Source organism: Passer domesticus, chromosome 3 (genome assembly GCF_036417665.1).
Source record: "Passer domesticus isolate bPasDom1 chromosome 3, bPasDom1.hap1, whole genome shotgun sequence".
In the NCBI taxonomy this organism is placed as follows: domain Eukaryota; kingdom Metazoa; phylum Chordata; class Aves; order Passeriformes; family Passeridae; genus Passer; species Passer domesticus.
The window spans coordinates 50,570,516-50,596,678 of NC_087476.1; the positions used below are offsets into that span (position 1 = coordinate 50,570,516).

The following is a 26,163-nucleotide window of genomic DNA, read 5'->3' on the forward strand; positions in this document are numbered from 1 at the left end:
TATAATTTACAGCATACGTAATAACTAATTTACAGCTCCTGTGTTTCCAAACACCAGAAATGGTATTTAATTTATCTTCTTTGGAGGCCTGACAGGTCTGCTAAAGGATTTGCACACTTGTGAGCATATTTGGATCTCTCCAGTAATATATCCCTTGGTAATATATAGATATATTACTATATAATATAATATATATATACTATATAAAATATATAGAAATATATAGATAGTAATATATAGAAACACTCTTTCCATTAGTGATATTGGCCATAGTGATGTTCAGATGTGTCAAATCTGGCAGATTCTTTGCTTTCCAGAATAACTCATTCCTTTAGTGGGACAGCCCTAAAAAAATTCTAGTAGCTCCAGTGTGTTGAGGAGCTACTGGTTGGTTGTGGGGATGTCAGAGGGGTGGTTTTTCTGAGAACCTATGAGAAGCTTCTTCCATGTCCAGCAGTGCCAAGTCCAGCTGGCTTCAGGATGGATGTGCCACTGGCCAAGGCTGAACATATCAGAAATGGTGATGATGTCTCTAGGGTAACAGACTTAAGAAGGAAAAAAAGTTACTGTGCAGTTGTAATTGTGGCCAGAGAAAAGCAGGGTGAGAACATGTGGGAGGAACAGCCCTGCAGACACCAAGGTCAGTGCAGAAGGAGGGGCAGAAGGTGCTCCAAGTGCTCAAGCTTAGGTTCCCCTGCAGCCTGGGCTGGAGACCATGGTAAGTCAGGCTGTGCCCCTGCAGCCCATGGAGCTCCAGTGATGCAGAAATCCACCCGCAGCCCACGGAGGAGATCCAGACTGGAGCAGGTGGGTGCCTGAGAGGAGGCTGTGACCCCATGGGAGGCCTGTGCTGGAGCAGGCTCCTGGTAGGGACCTGCAGACCCATGGAGAGAGGTGCCCATGCTGGATCAGGTTTCCTGGCAGGACTTGTGATCTCATGGGGGACCCACACTGGAGAAGCCTTTCCTTGAAGGACCACAGAAAAGTGCTCCATGTTGGAGCATTGGGGGAGAGCTATTCCTTGTGAGATGGACTCATGCTGGAGCAGTTCATGGAGAACTATCTCCCTCGGAGGGACCACGCTGCAGTTGGGGAAGGACCCTTCTCCCTGAGCAGTAGCAGAAACAACGTGTCATGAACTTACCATAATCCCTATTCCCTGTCTCTCTGTGCCACTGAGGGGGTGGAAGTAGAGCTGGGAAGGAGGGACAGGTGTTGGGGGAAAGTGTTTTTAAGGTCTTTTTTTACTTCTCATTATCCTGCTCTGTTTTTCTTCGTAATAAAACCAATTAATATTTCTAATTCAAGTCTGTTTCATGTGACAGCGTGTGGTGAGTGATCTCTCCTGGTCCTTATCTCAAATCCTGAACCTTTAATAATATTTTCTTTTCCCTGTCCACTTGTGGAGGGAAGTGATAGAGTAGCTTTAGTGGGTGCCTGGAATTCAGCCAAGGTCAACCCACCACATCCAGTTAGCCTGTTCTTGCTTAAGAAACACAACAGCTGTCTGCTCTGAAAGGAGAGCTGTGACAGTAAAAAAGACAATATTGAAAGGGAAGAGCCAATTTTCAAATACCTTCTATATTTTCTCCTTCCACCTCTGAGAATACCCATCAAAAGCTCTCTTGGGGTTTCTCACAAAGGACAACTGCCAGGGTGAATTGCGAGGGAATCGACTTAATTTACCATGCTGCTGCTGAAATCCCGTCTGAGGCTGTTAATTTTTTCAAAGATAAACAAAATGCTCTTATTGCCTCACATGCAGTTTTGACAGATGGCTCTTAGAATTCAGCCCAGGTGTAAAGAGACAGAGATGAATGGATCTGTTCTTTTTAATTCACACACATCCTTGTGACTTTCATCTCCACCTGAATAGCTCCTCAGGCTGTCTATCTATTTCTTGTCCCATGCAATAGACAGATCTTCTTCTCTCCCAATACTTACTTGATTGTGCCTTTTAACAGAAGTCTCTCCTTCTGGAATATTCAATTTTCTGAGAATAAATCATATATATCATTAATATCTGATTTAAAAGTAAAATAATATTTAATTATGAATGCACATGAGTTTTTAGCTCAGTGGAAAGCTTTAAGCAAAGAAGAAAAAAAATACCTATCCTCCACATCACACATGTAAAAAGAGGTTGTCTCATTTCCCATTTCCAAAAATTAGATAAGTTACATGAATTTGAACAGTGAAAGTAGAGAGCAGGATTTAAATTATGGTGTCTTTTAATACAGGACTTCCCTATCCTAATAAGCATCTTGACTGACTTTCTTGCTGAAGTCTGCAGATAATGTGCAGAACAGAACACGGGAGAAGTTTCATGTCATGCTCATATTCTGCAAATATTTTTAATCTGTGCCGCATTGTTGGAAATGGCAGAGGACAGAAAGTAAAGAAGGAGGCAGAAGTAGCAGAGATATCTGTTACTTTGCTCTTAAAATTATGTCTTAGAGTGTACAGAATCTGAGAGTTCAAAGAATCTGTTGCCATTGAGGGCTGCAGAAACAGAAGAACAAATAGGGCACACAAGACCTTTGAAATTAAGGTAATAATGTGCATGAGGCATCTAAAAACACAAAAAAAATCAACTCAGCTCTGCTGTGGTCAGGGTCTAGTGGTGAATACACCAGTACTGCATACCTGTTAGCTTTAAAATGTTATTTAATTCTGTGTTATAAGGCCAACCATAGTAAGTTAATATCATGATGCCCTTGATCATTATCAGCATCAGAGAACATTTTAGTCAGGAGTTCTGGACCTGAACTTCCCCAGTTTCCAACCAGAAAACATTTTGGCTGAGTAGAAACTCTTTTCCTGCCTGACTGGTTTGAGCTATTTTCTATTATGTAACATTGCTATCTTTGCTGAAGAGATTAAAGTATTTCTTTTCTTCCTCAACTTCTAATATCATGGTTTGGCCAGTGGAAGCTGAAAACCTGTCTGTGTCTCAGACCTAGAGATGGTGGTAGATTTGAGCTCAGTCCACTTGTCCCTCTTTACTAATTTAGTTTTAACATGAATGTGTCCCAGAACTGAACTCAATCACCATCACTAGAGTGATGTGTGATAAAATATAATTTCTCTCCTGTGCTTTTTGGAAGCTTGCTAATTCAACACAAATTGGAGGGTTTCCTTCAGGATTTTGTAACACTGCCAAATGCACTGGCATGGGATTTGCTGGGCTCTTGTTCCTGCACAAGCTGCTGCCATTGTAACAACACGTAGGACAACACTGCCCTTGTCTCAGTAAACCACAGTAAGTTTGTTAAGATTATTTGAGGTCAGTTAACCTATGGCACACTAAGTGGAGATGCAGGCTGTGCTGCTTGGGATATTTTCTCCTCTCTCTATTTGCCCAGCATATCTGGCAGAAATCAAAATTAATGCTGCTCCCAGTGATGGTAATAAACAAAAGAGTTCACTAGCTCTATCTGCTGCCTTTGGCTAAGATCTGGGTGAACTGGTTGTGAATGAATGAAATCAGTGCATGCAGTAAGAAATCTTTGCAAGCTTTTTAACCTCTATATCTCTAAATTATGTTTGAACTGCATTTACAAGGATTTCTGATGACATTTTAAAATCATATATTATCACTAGAATTTGGAATAAGATGGACTTTTTTCTTTCAGGATAAAGTATTTAGTGAATATTGCTATTTGTTCTGCCAGAATACCATCATTTGTTAATAAAAAGCACAGATAACAATTTGAAGTCTTCCCACTTAAAGCAGAGTTTGCTTTTTTAGTTTAAACTTGTCCAGAGTGAGAAGTTGAAAGGAAAAAGCTCTGATGGGTGAAAATAAAACCTTTGAAATAACCACTGATTCTGCCATCTGGGATGGAGAAAAGGTCTTACAGCCTCTTCTCCAGATGTACACTTCATGTGCACCTTCATGTGCACTACACTTCTCCCTGCAGGAAGATGGGAAGAGTCAGAGGCAAACAGAATCTGACAGAGGAGGATGAAAAAGTCGATCTCAAAAGTTGCTGCTTGGCGTGAGGCTGCTTTAATGCTGCAGTTGGCTTAAGAAATGCCAGGTTCTTTGGGATGTAGAAGGCTTGATGTTAAAGACAAAAATATAGTAAGAGGCAGTGTTCTGTTTAAAATTCCATCTACGGGGTTTTGATTCTCTGCCTTGTATGTTCTATCTTCTAATCAGCCTATGCATAAGATTAACGAGTTCATCTCTACTCTGGTGTAAATATAAAACTCAGAAGTGAGTGATCATTCTTTACTTTGATAAAACAATTACTTTGATAAAACCTGTGAAAAAGCACTGAAATATTGCATACTGTAAACAGAGAGAACACTTGAATGTGCTTTCTCTAATTAATATTTGGAAAAAGGCAACATTATCCTTGCAAATATCCTGCCTGGAACTGCTCTTTTCTGGAAACTTTGCAAACCTTTTCCTCACAGGTTTTCTCTCTGTTCCCCATACTTGCCTATTGCATGGACTCAGAGTTCAAGTGTGTATTCCCTGCTTTGAAATATTCTTCTGTGCTGAGATTCAAAGGCAAACAGAATAAGTTTTGATATTCTATGAACTGGTCCAGTTATGGCTGGAGTTATCTGATGCCTTACTGAGCAGTCTGTATTATTAATGAAGTAGCTGGAAACCTTTCTGTGAAGGGGAGGAGGATGACAGGAGAGACTCTGATTATGCTTCCACCCTCTCTTTTTCAAGGCATTTCCTGGGGATGACGTTTCATAAGGTTGCACCGCCTGAGAATAATATTTCAGCTAGCCAGAGAGTGCAGCAAAATGTTTCCCTTCTCTGTGTTGCACACGTGCCTCAGAGGGACATGTTAGTTCAAACACAGGGCCACCCTGCTATGCAAATCTGTCCGTGCAATTTCCAGATGAGAGCTGGCTCCTGTCCTACCATCTCAGAGTGTGGGCAGAATAAGTTTTTGTCTTATTCATACCACAGTGTAGGCATACCCATTCTTCTGCATTTGCTCTTGTCTTTGGCATGGGAAGGTGGTTTCTAGCCCACATGCAAGCTGTGAAAGGCAGGAGCTGGATATCCTTTAAGTGGCCTTTTCAAAACTCTTCTACATCTCAATTGACTTAACACTTGTGGTTTCAGCTTCTGGGCTGTGAGCTAGCAAAAATTATAGGATGGATATTGAAAAGGTTAAATCAGTCCTGTGTCTTCCTAACTATCTTCAATAAATGTTGATAGGCAAATAATTTTGATTTTTTGTACTGCTGCTGCAGACAGCTGGAAAAAGAAGCATCTTTTAATGAATATACACTATTGTAATAAGAACAGAAAATTATACATATACTTAAAATTTTTTTCTTATAATTTGAAGCCTGTATTCTTGGGATCCTCCTGATGTGATATACCTGAGCTGTAAAGCAGAATTTGCTTAGCTTTTGATCTTACAAAAGGCTTCTATTTTACGAGTATGGTATAATTTGATGCTTCAGTGGTTTTGACTTATAAATGGTATTTGCAAATCTTTTTTATTCTTTTGGAGCTGAATTTTATGGAGAAATAATAAGTAGATGACATTTTTGTAAGTGGGAAGAATTGGCCTATCTCTGCTGGCTAAAGAACATTTTCCTCTGGAGTGGAAGGTAGTCCCTGGTATGTTCTTCCTCTGACTTAAGCTGTCTTGTTTTTTCCAACAGAGAAGTAAATACATCTTTAGGCTGAAGAATAAAATATTATGGCCTATCCAACCCAAAGTTGTTTCCCCCAGAAAAACTGGAATTTTTTTCTATTATGCCTTAGTGAGTCATCACAGATTTAACTGCTTTTGGCAAATATTTGAGGTGATTTAGTTATCTCTAAAGTTTTGATTATCTACAGAGAGAATGGTTTGATACAAGATATATTAAATACATAATGGTAAAGTCTCCTCTAAGAAAACAACTTTCAGCATCAAAGCTATGCATAACATCACAGAGTAGTGCTAGAGATGACGAACTCCTTCCAACACACTGACATTTAAAAAGCAGACATAATACTCAGTATGATTTTCAATTTCTGGGCTGCAACAAACACTAAAATCTGTGAGGATTTATTTGTAAAGTGCTCTTATGCAATTTGTAAGAAGATCTTCACAAGATTTAGTGAAGGTCTGAAGCAGCATAAGGCACTCTTGCACTGGTTATCTAAAGTGAGGAACAGCAGCTACAGTAACAAACACAGACAGGCAAGGAGCAAGTAGAAAGGGCAGAAGGCTCACAGTGTGCAAACCAAGACAGCTGAACCAGGAGGGAGATTAAACCAATCACTAAAAATGGCTGTTTTACTGTGAATTAGTTTTGATAGTTTTGATAAAGATAAATTTAATACTTCTGATTAAAGACCAGAAGAGGAGCTAAAAGGTGACTTCAGATAATTTCACTAAGTGTGAACCTATATGACGTGAAGCTAGTAGGAGCTATATGCAACCCTCAGTACAGATCTGGGACAAACATCAGACATCTAAGTTTTAAAAGCTGGCCCGTGTATTACAGAAAGGCTTGTCTTGGGTATAAGAGAGCATTTGTTACAACCCAGATGGAGGCAGTGATGAAAGTGGCAGATGAAATGATAAACACACCCAAGAAGTGAAATACAAACCTGGTTAACCAACATCTGCCAGAACTGAGGATTTCTGTATTGCTACTCAATTCTAGGTTGAGAATGTGTTGTGGTTTTACCCCAGCCAGCAACCAACCAAATCCCACACAGCTGCTCACCCACTGAAGAACTCATGGGTTGAGATAAATACAGTTTATTACCAAAAGCAAAAGCCATGCACAAAAGTAAAGAAAAACAAGGAATTAATTTACTGCTTCCTATGGGAGAACAGTGTTCTGCCATCCCCAGGAGAACAGGGCCCCATCAAATCTAATGGCTACTTTGTAGAACACCATGACTCTAAATGCTGCTGCGTTCCTACTTCTCCCCACTTTATATACTGAGCATGATGTCATATGGTCTGGAATATTCCTGTGGGCAGCCGTCTCTCCTGGCTGTGTTTCCTCCCAACCTCACATGCACCTCCAGCATGTCTTGCCAGTGTGGCAGTACAAAAAGCAGAAAAGGCCTTGGCTCTGTGCAAGCCTTGCTCAACAATAAAAATACCTTTGTATTATAAACTCTATGTTCAGCACAAATCTAAACACAGACCCATACCAGACACAGAAAGAAAACCAACTCTCCATCAGCCAAACCAGCACAGAGTGGTTTCAGCAGCAAAACAATATTGATGGCAGGGTGCTTGAGAGTTTACAGTGATGAGACCGCCTTGCTTCTTCCTGTAACTGCAGCATCAGTGCTAACAGGAAGATGGATTTCAAGACATACCTGTCTTGTGTACAAGTCAGTGACTGGGAAGCTGCAATTCAGCTTCAACTCACTGGAGATTTCTTCTTGTAATCCTATGTTAATCAAAGGGAAATAGTTTGTGTTGGAATTTTCTAAGAATGTCAAAAAGGGTGTCTTGTTTAGGTGCAAAAAATTAGGCAAGGGTGATGATTCTGCATAAAAAATCCTCCATCATGTTTTATTTTATTTTTCTGAATTAGAAATACTTGGTATATAGAGCCTGTTAACAATGGCCCATTCTGGCTGAAAAGCCTGTGGTACTGCAGTCTGGACTTTGGTGCATGGACCTAGGCATTGAGAAACACAGCATCTTATAAGTTTGAAATATAAATGAAAATAAATGCTATGTTTATGACAAAGAAAGCAGGAAAAGTCTTTTCTTACTTTCTAAAGAGACTGCACCTGGGCTGGGGGTGCTAAGTCCCCGAGGCTGGCTGGAGCTGTGTTTGACGACTGCTCAAGACAGATGACTTGCAGCAGACGGAATTTTAATGCAAAGAAAATTTGTCAGAAGCAGGGCTGGAAGAGTAGAAAGTCTTTTTTCCCCTCTGCCCCTGTTCTAACCAAGAGTTCTTAGGAGCATCTGACAGACTCTGAAGGGTGACTCAGGAATCCTGGCTAAGTTGGTGCTTGCAGCAGAAAGCTATGAAGAGCCAGATTGAAATGCTAGACACAGAGACTCTGGTGGATTTTAAACTGCTGTTATTGAACGTGGACTAATGGGCAGCTTTTAAGTAACTCAGATATTTGTAAGGGAGAAGCAGTACATTTAGCTGTGATAAGGGAGTGAGGGAAATGGGATGAAACCTGGTTTTTAAATGTTTTGAACTCTGCAGATATGAACAAGGCTTAAATGGTATTTCAAAAAATATTTCTTTTCTGTGTTGTTGATTGTGTGAAATTCTCAGACCAGCGATAAGTACTGAAACCAGGTCAATTCAAGTTGAGGATTGTTTGTTTCATTTACTAAAAATAAGAAAACAGCCCTGGCTCAATAACACATCTCATTTTTTTTCCCATTTGAAGCTCTGTATCTGAACTGAGATTAACATAATACAGAACCAGAAATGGGACAATGAGGAATAGAATATCCTTAGCCATGTTTATTTTTCCTCATACCATGTCTTGTATGTTTCTCCAGTGCATACAGTGCATCCTTATCTTCACGCAGTGAGGATAACTTGTAAATAACCATTACAGAAGCAATTTCTAAGAGAACCTAGCCAGCCTATTTGAGTGCATTTTACTTCTTATTATAAAGAAGATCCTTTTGTCATGACTGTACTAATACTCACAACATCCAAAGGCCTGTAAATTACTTTCACTCATCAAAGTGGGACACACGTGTATATCTAGAAATGGACTGTTCCGGCTCCTAATTATCTGGAAAAGCAAAATGGGTATCAAGGTGTCACACACCTCTGCTTAGAGCAGCCACCGGTGTAGTCAGAGCTGTAGAATAGTTAATGTAAAGAACAAATGCATTAAATTGCAAGTGCTTATTTTCCTAGATGGAATGAAAGTGTTCCATGTAACACACAGCAGTGTTTATAAATGAATAAGAATTGAATATATGTGTAGTGTTGAAGAGATCTCTGAGGTTAACAGAGATGAGGGCAGGAATTTTAATCATTTAATGACTCTCCTTTGTTGGTAGTGGCAGTTGCCTCTTTTATTTTAGATAAATGATTTAAAATGTGGTAGTCTGGTGCTAAAGCAAGTGTTCATTTTTAATTGCAATGTTACTTTTAACAGAGATACAGAATATTCTCTGCCTAAAGTCATAATTCAGTTTTTGCTCCAGAAATTACGCACTTGCACCTGCAACAACTGGTTTCAGATATACAAGAATTCCACCTCCAAGACTTACTTGGAATTAAAAGTTATGTATCTTCTTCTTTAATATTCTACAGGTGTTCAAAACCATCAAAATGATATGCAAATAAAAATCCATTTGTATCAAATCCTTAATGTATCCAACAGATGTCCCAATACACTAAAAAGATACTTTGAAAGAGTAAATGAAGGATTGTATAAAAAAAAAATCACTTAGGTTTGGAAGAAAACTATGGCAGACCAAGAGAAATGCTTGAGACAGAGTAACAGAACCTCAGATGGCAAAGGCAAACAAGGATAAAGGGAAAAATCAGCAAATTAAGAATAAAGGAGAAATAAGCTGTATGTTCTTTGAACGTTCACGTAGAAGAGTTGGTGTCTATATATTGCCTGTACAACTATGGGGAAGAAAGCAGAGGAGCATTGCCTTCCACTTTTCCCCTAAATGCCATTCAGCTTTCAAGTTAAGAGTATTTGTCATGCTGTACTTTGTTTTGGATAGGTGGTGGGCAAATATGTACTGAGGTGTATTAGTGCTCACAGCTCATCACTCCAACATCCCCTTTTCCCACAGTGTTTTGTCTTTTATTGCACCTTCCAGCCAGTTCCACTGGACCTACAGCTCTTTCTCATATGTGACTGCAATGGTATCATGGCAGAAGTGACCACCAAAAATTGTGTGTGTTTACACCTGCCAGCTTGTCCTTGTTTATTGATAACAGGACCAGTTCATTCATCTCTTGTGAGATGTAAGCTGTCTGCTTGAAGGCATGGTTTGTGAATAAAATCTCTCATAAATCTTTGAGGAGGTGAGAAATGAAGGTGAATTAAAACTTTTTATGGTTCCCCTCCTGTCTTTATGTTGACTACAAACATTGTGCCCTCTAAAGAGTTAGGACACAGCTCTTTGGCCTTGGGAAGGGCAGCCACTAAGGCCACCTTTCCAACTCCCTCCTCCTGAAGGAAGGGGGTATGAAAGCTATAGGAATGCACAGTACAGTGGGAAGCACAGCAGCACTTCACATAATCAGTGCTGAAAAATTCCTTAACCTCCCTGCAGGCTCAGTATTCTTTTGTGCAGATAAGCCAGTTGTATTGAGATGTCTGAGTGGACCTGGGTGCAGATAAAGACCACAGCCTCAATTACAAAGAAAAACGGAGATATTTACTGTCAGCAAGAAGCTCATCCTGGCAATGTGACAGGATATGACCAGCAAATGACACCCAGAGATCCAATAAAAATAGCTGTGCAGGTTCCAAATTTTGTTTCATTTGTTGATCAAAACAAGACACGGAGATCACACTAAATTTGATGTTGCCTTCTACCTTTACACTGAAAGTTGTAAACAAGATCCATCCTGTTTGTACACTCATGTTATATCCATGCAGCATCTGATCATCCTCTGCTTAAGAACTTTATCTCCCTTACTCAGCCTTGGACTGGGCTCTGAATATTTCACTATTCTCCTTTTACATTTGAGGTTATTGAAGTTGATGGATATTTCATAGTAAATAGCTCCTTTCAGGCTCACATTGTTTAGCATTTCAGCAAAATCTTTACATGAGCTGAGAAATGCTTCAGAAATATTCACAATGGATACTAAAGATGATTTATTTTCACTCATGGATGTTGCTTCAATGGATAGCATAGTAAATTTTCCTTTGTAATATATGCTGCAGTTACCCTTTCCCCTAAGAGACAGTCTGGATGAAACCACTTCATTTACAATAGGAAACAAAAAGGTTATGTTTGGTCCTTTAGCTGAAATTAATTTCTGTTGATTGAGTAATGTGTATGTAGTGTTTAACTTATCTGTTGTGTGTGTTTCAGGTCTTGTTTGATGCCTGGGAAACTTTTAATTCTTCCTTGTCCTTCTGACCCAGCCTAATCTCTGTGTGGACACACAGCTAAAAAAATTCAGAATGTGGTAACAGATTTTAATACATATTATTTTAATACCACATTTACAACAGGAGGTGGGTGCTTTCAGCCTTTTAGCAAGTGAAACCTCTACAACCACACAGGAAATTATAGGCCAAATTTGCAAGGTGAGTGCATGCTTGTTTTTGAAAAACATTTTTAGCTTTCCTTTGTTTACAGGCTGGCACTTGCCATGTGTACAAAAGACTTGAATACTCCAGCCAGGAAGATCAAACCATTCTGTGGGACTGACTGTTTCTTGGCAACAGGATGAAATGTCCTACACCAGTGAGGCATACTGCTCTGTGCAGAGTGGCCAATGTAACTGGGAGTGGTTGTGAAAAGACCTCCACAGTCAGAGTGGTGTTATCTTTCCTGCATGTAATTTAGAGACTGGCCCCAGAGAGAGATCTGCCTGGACTGGGGGGAGGCAAGGCCTAAGCCTGTGCTTTGGATTCAGAGGGAGTGATGCTTGAGCTCTAATCTCATACTCCCCAAGAGTTTTATAATGTGTTTTTTTTTTTTTATTTTTAATTTTATACTTAAGGCATCAAGAATATGATGTCAGTCTTTTTGAAGGGAAAAAAAGGTTGCTTGCTGCTTCTTTTTCCCAGAGGCCATTAGTGCTGTATTTTTTTGTTCTGGATTTGCCGTCTAGCTCTCTGCAAATATATTTCCCCATCTTTTCTCTGTTCCTGGCTAGAGGGAACAAGCAAGGTGGATCCCACAAGGTAGTCAAACTGAGTCCAAATGAAGTATTTTGCTTTAATTTTGTACCAATTTTATTTCTGTATTTGTAATTTTTTTTCTTTCTCTCTCCTCTCTTCCCTCATGGTCCTGATACACCCACAAATTGGCCCAAACTCCAGCAGTGCTTTTTTCTGGCTCTGTGGATTCCTGTTTCATGCCAGTGACACTTGGTGGAGCCTGGCTGCCAGACCAGGTGGTTCGTAGCTGCCCTGCTGCCAGTGCTGCCAGCGTTGCTGCCCGCAGGAATGCGCTCCCAGCACAGCCTCTCCATGCCCTGCTGTGCAGGCAAATGTGTAGCTCTGCCTTTTGAGTAGCAGAATTACAAACTGAGTGGACTGAAGTAGGAAATGTTTGCATACAGCTCTGGCAATTCTATTCAGTCAATTTTATTGCCCCAACACCCTTATAAATACAAACAGAGTTTCCATTCTTCTGCTTCTCCTCTGTTAGCAAGCAACAGTTTTAGAGGGCTAGATCTGTGCTTGTAGCATCAACTCAGTAGTATTTTCCAGTATATGGGAAGAAATCATAAAAATTTGGTTCAATATACTGAAAATACAGATAAACTGATTGCTCTGGTGCTCCTGGAACAGAAACTTAAGTTTTCCTCTAAGATTATGAATGGCTGTGGAAGAGTGTTGTGGCTCGCTGCTTCCATTGTCAGTGCTTGGAGTACAGCGCAAGGAGAACAAAGAACAAACTGATATAAACCTACTGATCTTGTGTCCAAATATCCTGGCCTTGTCCCCTTGTATTAATACATTTTTAAAATCATACATTCCCTTGTATAGGGAAAAAAATGTATTAAAAATGTATTAATATGGCAAGTGGTGAATACCAGTCCCAATGCTAAATTCAAAAATCTTCTCCATCTGCTTAACCATTCCCTTGATGACAGCATTGGGTGCTTAGGACAAGCAGGCATCTAAAGAGTGTACAAGATTAGAAAAGTCAGACTTCTAGTCTCCAGGAGTCTGAAACAGAAAAGGATGCGGAGAAGAAACTGCTGTTGCTTCTTGGTAATATTCTGACACTTGAACTTCCACACAGATCAGGTTATCCAGCTTCTCTAATAGTATTCATGTACTTAGGTATATACTTAACTTTAAATAACAAAGATAGCAGCAGTAGGCATCACTCATAGTGTCCTGCTCTGACTTCCTTTTCCATCTTCTTACCTTTATCTCTTTCAAAAGCTTGTGAAAATGTCAGACAGCCAGGTCCTTCTCACAGCAGGTAACCTCTCAGACTTGGAACAGAATTCTTAACCCAGTTCTTGCTTTTCTAAATATGGCCTATTTCAGAGCTCATTTCACAGCAAGATGTTCCAAAAACAGAGCTCTTCCTTTTTTGTTCATTGGTGACTGCACTTGTTTTCATGTTTCTTCAGACCCCTTTGTGCCATCCTGATTACTGTGTTTTGCTCTCAGAAGTTCTCCTATATTTTTCCCCTCTCTAGTTCCAGGTGCTTTGACAAGATAGGATCAGAGTTGCTAAGTGGATCATGGGACAAATATTTCAAAAAGAAGAGCTGCTCAGCCTACGGTTTGACCTTGTGTCCTCTGATCTGTCAAATGCCCCTCACCCTGCCTGTACTTTTTTTAACCCATGGAAACTGAATGTTTGGGAGTCACAATGAAGAATCTCTATTCTGTATCTACCAAGAACTTCTGGCTGTTGTAAGGTCCAGCAGTGCTAAAAAGTAGGTGCTTGTTCTAGGAGCAGAACTCATGAGTTTGATTTGGGAATGAAATAGGACATATGCTCTTATGGAACAAGTAATCACAGAATTAGGCACTCCAACATGCTGAATTTAGTGATACCTGCACTGAAATATTAAGGGAAAGAACATGTTTGCCACTTTTGCCTCCTATGTAGCTTTAAAAAAAACGGAATAAGTAAATAAAACAACTTCTTACCCTTAGAGCCTCCTTAGCCTTAGAGTCTCCCAGGTTCAATGCACTCACAGAAGCAGTAGGAAGCTGGGGTTTCTGTGCTTTCCATGGGGAAAAAAAAAACAAAACAAAACAAAACAAAACAAAACAAAAAAAAAAAAAAAAAAAACAAAAAAAAAACTACGTTGAAAAAGCCTCCACAGCCAAGCTTAATTTGTAGAACGTCTGTAATGTCATCTAGCTTCAGGGAGGTTTCTAAAACCATGAGTAAGCAGTAGGTGCCCAGGCCAGACAGCAGGCTTACAGCAAGAGGTCTCTGATTCTGCTCACTCACATGCTATAGCTCCTGGTGCAGGGAGTCCCCGGTCCAATGGTAGTAATTTCCATTTAATAGTCCTTAACTTTTCTTCTCTACATCTAATTACATTTTGACTCTATTTAGAATTCTGCTCTCCACAGCCTCCTGCAACACAGGGTTCTATAACTTAAGTAAGCTCAGTTTGACACCTGTACTTATAGAATCACAGAATGGTTTGAGTTGAAAGGGACCTTAGAGATGACCTCGTTCCAACCCCCTGAAATGGGCAGTTTGAAAATTTAATTTGATATCCCTTTGTTCTGACATTATGAGGATCTGCCTAATATTTCTTCTTCATCTGCTCATTATTTTATAATATGTCTCATACATACTCCCACCAGTGATACTTTCTTTTACCCCCTTACAAATCTGAATTAATTTAATCTCTCATCATGCCATACCTTTGATCAAATTTTTTACATTTTTTCTCTATTTATGTTGCAAGTCTTTTGAAACAGGAGACCAGAACTCCATATACGAATCAAGACACAGAGATGTCCTTAATAAATACAGTAACAGTTAATGCTTACTTTGCCATCTCTTTCTGTCTAATGATTTCAATAGTTCCATTTAGTTTTTGCCATCACAGATACAAAAAGGATATTTTCAGAGAACTATCTTCAGTGGCTTCAAAATCTCTTCCTTAGTAACGACAGGTGATTTCAAGCCTACCATCATATTCAAGTAGTTAGGTCTGTTTATTCCTCATTCAGGCTCCTGTGTCTTTACCCATGCTGAATACTGTTTTGAATGGAATTTCATGGGTGTTGTTAAATATCATGACATCCTCTGAAATCTGCCTTTTCCAAAAGTCTGCTTTACTCCTTTGAACTATATTCATATATTTTCTAACTTACTGAATTGCCGAAAATGCAGATCCTTTTAAGAGCTTCCTTACCTTTTAAATTTTTAACCTACAAGACGCAGCAGAGGTCTGGTGAGAAGCCAGTTTTGTAAACAGTGAATTGCTGCTCAAAAGCAGGTAGAACACCATCATACTTTCAAACCCATTCTTTAAAAATTCTGTCTTTTCAAAACATTAGGTGTCTTTTGAGCACATGCAAGGATAAAATCTGTGCAGATCCAACAATTATGCTGTTTTCTAAATTTTAAATACCACTGGGGGTGAAGCTGGTGCCCAGCTTGACAAACAGTATGTATCTAATGGTACTTCCTTGGCTATCCAGCAAAGTTTTGTCCTGAAACCTGAAGCATTTGAATCTTCATCAGGAGTGTAAGCAGCTTCACATGAACACCTAAACTACTGAATTTGTCAAAGCAGATATTTTTATTTTGAAAATAACAGTGGAGAAATGTTGATGCGGCCAATGAGTAACACGTGCACTCATAACATCTGGTTTTGCTGTTCTTACCAGATACAATACTGGATTTAGCCCTAATTTTGAGTTCAGCATTTACTCTTCTTTTCTTTTTTTCACTCTAAAATGGAAAACATGCCACATCCAAAGACAAATTTTAAAAGCATTTACTTTAATGTAAATGAACAATGAAAGGCACTTCCACTGGCTTTCTTTTCAAATTTAAATTAAATTTTAATTTTTTTTTAAATTTCTGTAATTCAGATTCAGTCACTGAATAATTCGGGTTGGAAGGCGCTTTCATATGAATGAAGAAAGATTGCTATGCCCATTCTCTATTTTCAATGAGTGGGAAAAAAATCACTCACCAGAGGTTAATGCTCCTTGCAATTTGAACATATCCAAATGCAGAAAGACTGAGATTAAAAACCAGCCTGTGTTCCTTAGAGCGCGTGCTGAACTGTGAATGCATTTTTCCTTGCTACAAGAAGAGAAGTCTAAATTTAGGTGCCATATCCACTCAAGACATTTTGTTGAGTATCTAAAGCTGTATCATCCTAGATTGTTCAGATGGGGAATGAAGTGTCAGTTTCTTATATGATACTTATCTGCTCCTTTACCTCTACTCCAGAAAATCAAAATTCAAATGCTTCTTCTTCCTATTCTATTCCTCACTCCTTTTTGTTTCAGAGGAGGGAAACGCAAAGCTGGTGATCAGCCACATTCCACTAACACAACATGAAATTGCAAATATCATGTATCAATTGATAACTAAAGAATTTTTGACACTATGTTCAAAACACACTAATGTTCAAAAAAATGCACACATTGATGTTAAAAGAAAAATGTATGAATCAACATGTTTATAAAAACTATCCCTAATTGTTTTTTTTAAGGGTTTTAGTGTTTCCTTGCAATGTAAAAGAGACTGAAAAGAGGAACCTAGAAATGTAACATGATTTTAGAATAAAGGAGAACCAGCCTATTTGTAAGCGGGATAGCTGAAGACTGAAATGGCTCTTCTGTTTTCAAATATATGAAAAATTTATTGATAAGTGTCTTTGGAACATTTTGGTTGCTTCAGGAAAATCTTTCTGTGTAAAGCTGGAGTGATTTTCTTGAGTATGAAGAAAATAATTTTCTACTTATTTTTTGCTGTTATGCATCACCTCTAATTACTGCTGCTACACTGTATATTAAAGGTCTTATTCAAAATGTAGTCAATGTGTGATATCTTACTAAACTTTGAAACAAAATTGTTAAGCCAACTACAGAAAAACATTATGTTTCGTCAAATAATATTTCAAAGAAAATTCTTTTAATAACAATACTTGCAAATACACTCCTTCCTCTTACTAATTGCTTTAGACTAAAAAACTAACACCTTTTTAAATGTTATTCAATTAAAATTTAAACCTTCAGTTTCATCTGCAAGTGAATGGTAATTAAAGGGAAAGTAAAGCAAATTTAGAGGGAAACTTTATAATTTCCTGATTTTTACACTGTTTCTCTTCATTCCTCTTCTCAGCCTGAGATTTGAAGAAAATGAGGCTGTGCACACATCTCCCATTTACAAGCATGACATTAAATGAGGATTAAACTTTAAACCTTCTGGCAGCCCACTGAAACAACTAGCCTTAGATGAAAAAACACCCAGAAGTTCTCATCAAACATATCCTAAACAATCTGATTCCAGATACTGTTCTCATCAGGGAAATAAAGCCAGGAGTGTTCCAAGTGGGCAAACATCATTTGTTTACTACCCGTGCCAGCTGAGCAGCGATGGTCAGGATGTGCAGAGCACAGGACACGGCTCAGCTGCCTGGGAAGCTCCTTCATGAGTGCCACAGCAGCTGGATCGAGCAACAGGAGACACAGCACAGGGTCACATTTTGAAGAGAATGTCACAGCTGCCAAACTCTGCCTTCTGCTGCAAACAATACAGCCACATTCATGCCCCAGACACGACATCTTTATTTCATTGCAGAAATGGTGTCCGGCTGCAGAGCTTGGCTTGGAAAAGAAAGGAACTGAAGAGTTTTCAATTGAACTTCCCTCCTGCATGTAGGGTGCACTCCAGCTCATCTGATTTTGTTATCTGCAGCATAGAAATTTACCTCAGAATTGGTGACCCCAGGCTCCCATTAGATACAATGAAGGGCTATAGACATTTTAAGCTTTCATTCATCCAGTCTATTTTAGCCACCACCTTCACTGACAGATAAATTATGGCCCTGATTTACCTATTTTTCTGAACTAGCAGTAAAGGGAGCCTGGAGTAAAAAGCTCAGATGCAGATTTCTTATGCATGTATCCCACTCTGCAGTGTCTTAATTGAACTCCCTAAGGCCTTTTTTCTACAAAGAGAAATGGCTAAAATCTTTTGTGACAGTGGTGTCCATCTAATTTCAAAAATCAGTTTCTGTTAAAGGAAGTATATTTTATATTGTTTGAGATTGAAAATAAGCTTCTTGAGGTATTTTTATACACTTAATTGCACTCTAAAAGATGTGGTTGCATATATAAACAAGGAACCTTTTCCAAGTAAAATCTTACAGTGAGCTCTCTCGTGCTTTTTTTTTTAATCATTAAGAGAGAGTTTAAACACAGTCATTCAACCAAAATTCAGAGTTGTCCCCAAAGTTTTCATGTTTAGCATTTGTATTCTGACTCACTCTGAGAACATATTTTAGGATGTGGAAGCTTCCTTTTGGCTAGATTTTCTTGTTTTCAATTTAAAGGTTAGCTGGAAGACTTGGAAGAACAATTTAGTCATCCTACAAAGGGAAAAAAAAAGTGACTGTGGTTGGAACGGGTCCAGGATGTTTAAGAGATGATTTGATTAGAAGAGACATCTCTCCTGAGTGTTAATTGAGGTTTATAAGCTTCATGGACAAAGCAATAATCAAACATATGTCCAGGAACAACAACTAGCCCCTCTGCATCTGTCAGTGTGAGCTCTGTACAGTTTTGGGTTTTTTCCCATTGGATGTGCTCTAGGAGGAACTTTGAAAACAGTGGTGGCAAGGGTATGAAGCCTGGAGACTCAGAGAGCACCAAGTCTGACTGACTCAAGCTTTCAGTGGATCCTCATGAGCCCATACAGCCTGGGAACTGAGGAACCCTTTATACATCTAATAAGAATTAAAATGCAAAACTATGCTAAGTGTTATCCACTCAATACCTACCAGAGAAAATAATCTGTCTTCCCAGTTTTGTGAGCATACAATAATGTAAATCCGTAATTTGTGTTACAAATTTTGTTTGTAATACAACAAAAAATATTTCAAGCCCTCGGTTTTAATTAAAGATCCTTGGGGGTGCTTTTCTCTGCCATGCAAGGTGTGAACAACTTCCTAAAATTGTATGGGAATTTCACTCAGCAAATCACCACTATTGGGATTCAGTGCCACTGAATCTCAATATTTATACTCACCTCTTCCAGAACAATAAAATTGAGGATTCTGCTTGTAAATTTCTCCTACAGGTAGAGGCTGGTGGAAAGCACATGTGACACTCAGTTCATTTGGGCTGTGAGATGAAAATATTCTGCAGAACTTTCTGTTTCCCTGCGATTGCTGGAGGTGCAATTTGACAATCCTGTTTGCTTCTCCACAAGCTGTACCATTAAATTTGTCTAACTGGGCAGAGCTGGAAGGAGGTGACCTTGTTCCATCAGGAGTTGCAACAGGATGAGGAGATTAATGGTGCTTTTTCTACCTCCCTTCTCAGGTAACAGCAGAGCTGGTTTTCTTCAATTTCACCAAATGCTTTCTCTCTGTGTCCCTCTGCTCTTCTTCACCCCTATGCTCTTCTCTGCCTGTACCTATTTTGCCTAAATTGAGGAGTTATTCATAGCTTAGTGATGATGATTTGGTAAGCAGTCACAACAACAGCAGCTGGCTAACAGCTGTCACAGCATCCATCACCCATGACCACTTGGTCACCTCCAAATCCATGGTGTTGAGGATGGGCTGAGCTTGGGCTTTTCAGACTGACTGTGCTCAACTCTTTTCTCCAGAGGCAAGTGAAGACTTTTACTGTCTCCATCAGCCTTTGGAAGAAACATTCTTCTTGACTCCAAATCTGTACATAGTTTAGCACTTTGTGCAGGCAAGCCATGTGACTTCTTTAATCATCTGTCTCCACTCATCTTTGTGGCTGAATCCTTCATGCTGACAAGTTTTATAGCATATGACTGGGTAGATGGAAAAGCCTGTCATTTGTCTGTTAACTTTTTTTTTCTTTATAATTGAATGACATTTGAGCAGGTTGATGAGCCCGAAAGAAAAGACCATGCAGGTATTTTATAACAGGTATCTCTCATCTTCATGACAGGCAGATGTTAATTTATACTATTTTTGCATATGATATATCAACATTTTTCGTGAATGTCATAATCAATATCCAGTATTTCACTTTCTGCAACAGCTTTTTTGCCTGATATCCTTCAGTAAGAGTCATTTAGACACAAGATGTATGGGATCTCCTTCAGAAGTCAAGTCAGGACTGCATCTTTTTTTTTTTTCCAGATGGTTGAAATAAAATAGGAAAAGTCAAGATGGAAAAAGAAATAAACATGTAAAAATTAACAGATTAGAAGTTCTAAGAGAACTTCTACTAAGATTAGAAGTACCTTAGAAGAGTCCAGTGACTTTAATAAGCAGTATGGTTAACTAAAACTGAATGTTAGCTGCATGTTTTGTTCTTTGACAGGCATAAATGAAAAAAATTATGAAACAATTACACAAATTGTTAAAGTAAATCACTAAAATTATTGGCAGTTTTTTTGCTTGTTTGGGTTTTTTTTTTTTTGTTAAAAAGAGTCCACTTTCTCGCAGAAGAAAGCTGAGATGCTCAGTGTTCCTGTAATATTATGCATATATTTCAGATATTTTAATCCAAAAAACAGGGAGAGAGTTGATATTCTAGACAACAGCTGAAGCTGTATTTCAAATTCTCTGAAACTATCAGTTAAAAAAAACAAAACCTTTTAAAGAAGAATGAAATGAAGTTTTGCATTTTAAGGGACTTTTGAAGATTCCAAGAGGAATTTTTTATGTTTGGATTTAACTGTATCTGGGTTTAGATACACTTTGGATTTTCTTTTGGTGGCTGATATCTCTCACTCTACCAACAGAATCTGCCAGCACTAAACTTTGAGTTTGGGAGTGGATTTATTTGTTAATGTCTTGAACAGGTACCTAACTCACAATTTCCACCAGGGAAAATCTCCAGATTAATTCTGAATGAGCCCAGTTCCTTTCATTGTAAGAAAGGAGGTAGCAGCTCCATGTCTCATGGTCTGAGCATTTACAGAGGGGACTTGGAGATGTAGGCGAGCTTCTGAAAGGGCTGTAAGCAATTTGTGTCCACATAGTTTATGTTGTGCATGTAAAGGAAAGAAGTTAAAGGAAAGAACTGGAGATCCACTACAACTGAAGAAGAAAGATCCAAGGCTGGGTTCCAAAACTCTCATTTTACTACTGATAGCTATCTTTGGTGAAAAAAGGCAAAGGGATAAAAAGTTAAAAAGAGAGACAGGAAATTAAAGAAAATTATTGAGGTGCTCCCCTGAGACTAGGAATGCAAAAGGCCAAGTGCAGACTGAAACAACTGGCAGAGGAGAAAGATCTGGCCTTCAACATGGTAGCAGCAGTCATATGCAGTAACTTTAAGTGAAAATAGCAGATGTCAGTGGGAAAGACTTGACTGCTGTTAATATTGGTAAAAAGGAGGGGAGACCTGGAATGTACCCTTAATGTAGAATTTGCTCCTTTAACAGGTAGTTGTTCTATGGCTCCTCAGGATACTGAACTCTCCCCTAGAAGTTTTTTGATGTGCTAATTCTATAACTGCATGAGTTGGAACCAGGGCTAATGATGAGCTAGCATGACATATCTTTCATTAAGCTCTTCTGAAGTGAGGTGTCTGGAAAGCAAGCACAGAAGATTTAGGGCATTATTTTCTAAAGCAGCACTGACTTAGGAGCTAATGGAGATCTTCCCTTGATGGCTATTTGGAGCTGGAGCAGCTGGAAGAAAAATTAGCAGTAAAAGGGATTAAATTTAGTTTGTCATTAAATTTTATGTTGTCAGATGATTTCAAAACGCTGAGGTAGACTTTGTGATTATAAAATATGAAATATGTGTGTTTTAGTCATAAACTAATCAGTAAGGGCTTTCTTTTGTAATCTCCATTCTAGAAATTTTCCTCATGGCTACATTTACATTTACCAGAATACATACAAGCAAAATCCATTGTTCTTTAAGTGTTGAAAAATGCTGAGGTTTTCAGTTAAAATGCAGATTTGAATTTGTATATCTTTATTAAGCTGACATTCAAATCACTGTTTAATGCAATTTCCAAGAGACTAAGAAACGTACTTTTTAGTAGGTACTTGTTTTGAATGGTTTTTCATATTACATTTGCTGCTTTTCTTGGACACGTGTGCAACATTTTTACTGGCTCAAGCAGAGAACAGCTGGCTGATCCAAAAAAAGTAAAGCCATGAATGAATTATTCTGCTTGTCCTAAACATATGAAATAAACCCACCTACTGCAGCAAACAACCCAGGATTTTTGTTTATTTTGCACATTGTAGAAAAGCTATTTTATAGAATAAAAATAAAAGACTTTCAGAAAGTTTTATTGGTATTGCCTCTATCTGCTCTTTTCACCTGGCAGAGTCTTTGCTTGCTAAGAGCTATAGTCATTTAGGTGAAGCACATGCATCTATTAGTCTCTTTTACCTAGCTGAGCTTTGGCTGACTAAAAGCCACAGTAATTTAGATAAAGCAAATTTTCATAAATTTGAAAAGGAAGTACAACTTTACAGCTGCAGATCATGGTCCTGGGAGGCATGCTCTCACTAGTCACTGAAAAGCAGGACCCTGAGACCTATCTTCACAACCCTTTTATATTGCAAGGTGGTTATACCAAAAGTCATCTAACCATCAAATTTTTTTTAAAATTTGCATCAGGCAAACTTCATTGTAACTGCAAACTAATTCTCAATATTATGTAGTCTATTGCTGTGGAAAAATAAGAAATCTACTTTGTGGATGATTTTTATCTCTCTGACTGTGTTGTCCTGGCAATTTTCTTTCCAGCAATACCAAGCGATCTCCATCTCCTCTATAAGGCCATCACAGATTTACTGTAATTAGGTTAAGTTATTCCTTTATTATTCCTTTCCTCATTCCTGTTAACACTGAGCTGTGATTTTGTTGGCATTCCATCTGCTTGAGAAACTGCTGGCAGAAGGGAATGTGGCCAAATATTTCCTGCTTTTTCTCCTCTTCCTGTCAGAACAACTGCTGGTGATGACACACCTACCATAGGGCATTTGTTCGTGGGAGATTTACTCCTGGGGAGTTCAGGTCTGTCTGGACATAGGGCAGGTGTGAGTTCTGCATGCACAGGAGTAATCTTTCTCCTACCTGGCAAATAGTGTATATGCAAGGTAGTCTTTGGATGACATGATGTTGTGCTTCTCAATTCTCAGGGGATTTACAACCTATGGAAATTCTAGGAATACAAAGGTGGCAGTAAGGGGTTCCTAAGACAAATCTGGGAACCCAGCATTGCAAGCCTTACAAGTTGTCTTGGACTCCCAATTAGAATTGGATAGAATACACCAGGTAGGGACTGAAATTCTTGTTTTGTGCAGAAGGGTTTGTTTAAACTTGGACATTCCAATACCACAGGTCTACTTTGTACACTTAATGTCCTTGAGGCAATGGCTTAGACAGGAGTTTACATCTTGGGGCTGGTGTACATTTGGCTTGTTTTCTGCCTCTGTGCAGAAGCCAAAAGATAGCTCATTTAATTGCAACAGACAATCTTGCTACATCCTGCCAAAAGTTTAAGATCCAGCATGACAAATCAGATGGCAATTGCCTCAACATAAAAGCTAACATGTAAGGTAATGTGTAAAAATCCCTCAAAGTGAGAATTCAGTTTCTACGATCCACACAAAATTCAGTGCTCCTAAAACATGGTCTTTTAAAAAGTTTTCTACCAGAATCAGGGCAAGGTCTAAAACCTGGTTGAACTAAATTTTGCTTCCATGACGTGACCACTCCATGCTGCTCGCTTTCTCCCTGGTAAGGCATAAAGATCTCTGTTCAGTGGGTCTGCTGTTCCTAAAGAGCCTTGTATCTCTGTGGAATAAGAAGATCAATTCCTCATAGCTGTTAGGAAAATCCCCAAGACCTGTCTGCTCACTCTGTTCTTTAAATTGCCATAGCACATTGAAGAAATCAGTTGAGACTGTGGAACTCATCCCTGCTTGCTCCCGTGTTTTCTCTGTCCCAGTGTTACTGAGCTCTCCTGTGTTATCCTCCAGCTGCAGTGTGTTTACCCTACAAAAAATAATAAAAAAAATTAAAATTCTCTTGGATTTACTGTGTTATTTACCAAAGACAATAAATAAGCAAGAATTTTGTGTTATACCAGACTAATAAGAGCTTTGATATTTTTTTCCACATTACTTGTTCTCAAAATATCTGAACTGTCAACCCTTCCTACAAAGGTGAAGCAATAGAAATTTTACTTCTAATTTTGCTTATGTGTTTAAGCTGTGGCTGCTGGCATGGGAACTGATAATTTTTACTGATTTCCTAAAAGGTAAATTCCAGTTGCCATCTTGTCAGTCTGTAAATTTTTTTGGAATTAAAATTAGCATTGTTCAGGAGCTGGTGTGTAAGTTTTAACTGTTTCACCTTTACACAGTTTTTGAAAAGTTTGTGCATTATTATTAGAAGGGACAATGTTGCAATGCATCAGAAGAGCCCTTGTTGGTGCCAGTGAGTACACCCTCAGAACTGGGTCAGCCAGGAGTTGTGTGGCAAAATAAAAAGGGACAAGAATGACTGGAGTGCCCGAAAATCAAAGTGTAATAAAGGAAAATACAAGGTGCGCTAACAATCAATGTGCAACAGAACACAAGGTGAACGCTGTATAGAGCTGCTCCAAAAGACGTTGAAATGAGACAAACACAACCTTATACTGACATTATCTGAGGGCAGAGAACCAACGAATAGAGAGAATCTGAAACAATACCTTATGTGGAACACAAGATTAACCAATCAGAGGGCAGAGTTCAGAACATAACCTTATGTGGAATAATTTAATCTACATAACTCTTCCCATCATTCCTTTCTTCTCACCCTACCTGAACTAGATATTTCCCATTTTAGCTTCTTGACTCCCAGGGCATAGCATTGTTCTTTTCTGTGTGGTTGGTTTACGACCTGTTTTCTGTAGGATGGACCACCGCAGAATGAGATAAAATAAATTATGGCAACACAAAACTGGAGGAGAACATGATAAATCAGTTTTTTTATAAGTACTGCTATACTTTCTGAAGGAGAGCCAAGCTACAATGACTGTATGTTTAGTCAATTTGTACTTGCAAGAATCTGAGATCAAAGTAGATTCTCTCCTACAGACAGTCATATCCTACAGATCATTTTGTCCTTTGGTGGAAATAAAAAGCACTATGTTTTTTTTGAACATTAGCTAAGCATATCAGGAAAAATCTGACTACTCTGTAAATTTTCCTGATTTAAGATGACACAGTAATTTTCTCATCTGCAGTTCAATTTGATTAGTTTGGTTACCTGCTTTGAATATCCATTGTTTGATGACTTGGACATATTCATCATGTCTTTAACTTATGACCTTGCTTTCTGCTATGGGGAAAAAGAAAAAAAAAAGACTCCTTCTAGAACTTATAAAGTGTCTGGATTTATGCAATTTTTGTATTTGGTCATATTTTTAATAAAATCCTTATTTATTCTAATCGGTTTGATATTTACTTAGCAAATTACAAAGGTGCCAGCAATGTCCTACAAACCATTTGCATGATACTTGTCTCAACTTCCTAAAATAGTACCCCATTTTTTGTAGGTTGTCTCTATGACAAAGAAGTGTCCTTCTGGTTCAGTGTTTGAATTGTGTAGCAATCCTTTAGCAAATTACTAAGACGTGGCTTTCCTGATTTCCCTTATTTCCTGGGAAATCTTCTGTGTAAGATTTAGGGCTCCAGTTCTTCAGTATATTTTGCCGTTCCAGGCTGGGCCTACTGCTGGCCTCTCCAGAAGGACATCCTCGGAATATGGTGGACATTTCCTTAATCTTTGTGTCTGCTCTGTTCTGTAGTACAGCTTTACCCACTTTTTTTTCTGAATCTTTATTATTTATTCCATTCAGAGTCAAAGGAGCATTTGCTTTAGCCTAGGTTTCCCTCTCCAAAAGGAGTTGCTTCCTACTCCCAACATAAGCTTTTTTGTCTAAGTAATTTTCAGATTCCCCAAATATAATTTTTCCAAACAAAATAATCAACCATAAGAAATAAAATAAGCATTTTCTTTGTAAAATGGTGGCAAATGGATGTGAGATGTGAGCTGTGGCAACTCATCTTTTGTTTGGAAAAACTCTGTTGTAGAGTAGTAGATTATAGCAAAAGTACAACAAAACCTTGTAATGACCTCCACTTTCTTGTTTATTTTATTGTCAGAATTTACAAGTTAATAAACATACAGCATGCATTTTTTCAGTGGAGAGAGGCATATTAGGCTTTCAGCTCTCTCTTTCCTCTCCCCTCTGAGGACTGTGAAAAGCTTAAAGCTGTCACAGTGGAGTAGGCTATTGTAAAGAAGGATTTAGCTGAGTAGTACTTAAAGGTTAATGAATTTTACCCAGAGACTGAGTAATCTATTGGACTAGCACTGTGCTTG

General features: G+C 38.6%; 1 long non-coding RNA gene across 1 annotated transcript; it reads left to right on the forward strand.

The window, feature by feature from the left end:
- The first annotated feature begins 671 nt into the window (after positions 1–671).
- LOC135298084 (uncharacterized) lies at positions 672–17,364 on the forward strand. The gene is made up of 3 exons (XR_010360055.1): positions 672–807; positions 11,007–11,224; positions 16,947–17,364. It is a non-coding gene; the product is annotated as an uncharacterized LOC135298084 (long non-coding RNA).
- The last annotated feature ends 8,799 nt before the right edge of the window (positions 17,365–26,163 follow it).